A 1,985-nucleotide genomic window follows, 5' to 3' on the forward strand; every position below is an offset into this window, starting at 1 on the left:
TTGAGAACAGCTTAATTAACCGAGGTCTTAGACTTACCTCTTATGGCTACAAAACAGCCCTAAACGACGTTCTTATGATACGTCCCAATCGTGTTCTCGGAGCCATAAAAAGGAAATTCAGATCTCTGTTATTCCTTTATCCTCTTCTGGTTCTTATCCTTTTTGTGCACTTGAACCTTTTGATTGGTTTCTTTATCCAAAACAAATTTAGTATGGTGGTCACTGGACTTGTGACTTCCGAAACCAACGCCATATTAAAACTGTTCCCACAAGACCCTGGGCACTGTGGTAACCTACAGGGGAGCCCTGGGGAAAGGTTCATCCCCAGATTCTTTGACCTTTGACAGGAAGTCAGGGTTGATAAGGATTCAGTACGGCAGCCACTAGCTGTGTCCGGAAATGCGTGGGGTCGATAGCTCTTCATTTTTATGGTAGCAGATAATTATTTTTCATGGACATAAGAAACAAATTCACATTTCACAAAACAAAAAAGCTTCAATCACGCTTCACGTTAATTAATAAAATCACGATTCACGCTGCAAGAAAAAAGAAATTAACGTTTCACGAGAAATAAAAGGGTCCGATCACGGCCACCCCTTAAAACGATAGCTATCCTCATCTTTGACTATTAGAATGGAAGAGATATGATCCTCACGAATACAAGGCTAACGGTTTTGGGCAATTACGAACTTTCTTGTCCCAATACATATACATACTGTTCAGTACCGAAGAAATGCTTTTAATGTAAGGCTGTAATTTTGAAGTGCATGCATCAGTGCAGTAAATGATTGTGTACAGTTTATAGCTGCATAATTATAATAATTGTAATAGACTGCTGTGAATAACCCTGAGTTGTTCTTCAACACAGTTTAAATGTAATCTGTGTGTATTATGGGAATCCCTCAACAAAATTGGCATTGTTTCCCACCCACTAGGGGGTTTTGTTACTTGTGTACTGATGGTGGGTCTAGTTCATCCGAAACATATCTGTGTACATAAGGTTTGTTGTTAAAACACACCTTTCTTGTCCTCAAAACAGCACGCCTAAAGGTGTGTAGAGAAACACACCTTTGAGTTAGGACAATGTGCGAGCCAGCGATCCATGGCTGCCAGTCATGCGAATCAACATACGAGTCACACAGTTATTGAAAGCTAACCGTTTTAAAATGGGTGCTTAGTTTTAATTATTGTTTATCAGCGCTATTTGAAATGGGTGTTTAGACTTAAATGCTAAATTCGCATGGCTTGGTGGCTCGCAGATTGTCCAGCCCCCACCTTGAATTTTCAATAAGTCTTAATCCTGGTCTCAAAATGTTTGTCCAATTGCAAGAAAATGTCTCAAATATTAGTAATATTTTAAGAAAAACTTACATGCATTAGTTACAAAATCCTAATCTGTTCATTCAATGGTTAGTCTTCACAGCAACTCTTGACCCACAATGACCTACAACGAGCTGCAATGATCTACAATGAGGTACATTACAAGCTAAAATTAGCTAATGATCTGTAATGAGCTACAATAAAATACAATTTGCAGCTCTGAGGGCACTGCAGCATGTTTGCAGTACAAAGGTTAAAAACATTCCACTCTGCACTTTGAACTAATCAAAACCTCGTTGCTGTGCAAGTTGAAAATTTTCATTGTGCACTCTGAACCAAGCAAAACATTGCGGGAAGAATAACTTATTTAGAATCTTCTCTTCACTTTCTCCTGCTCTAATTAAGATTTTATCATTGCCCAGGAAAGCCTTGGTATTTGTACATTTTAGGTCATTATAGGTCATTGTAGATCATTGTAGGTCATTCGTGTTCCTCGTTTTAGTAACTACGGTTAGGGAACTTACTAGGTGTGTTATAAAACACACCTTATTTTAGAGTAAACTCTAAATTGTCGTAACTGATATTGTGTACAAGTTCAAATTGCATGGTGCTCTCAACAACAAAATAAATTGATTAGACATATTTCAGGTGGGCTGCCAGGTCTA

The sequence above is a fragment of the Montipora foliosa genome, chromosome 1 (genome assembly GCF_036669935.1).
Source record: "Montipora foliosa isolate CH-2021 chromosome 1, ASM3666993v2, whole genome shotgun sequence".
NCBI lineage: Eukaryota > Metazoa > Cnidaria > Anthozoa > Scleractinia > Acroporidae > Montipora > Montipora foliosa.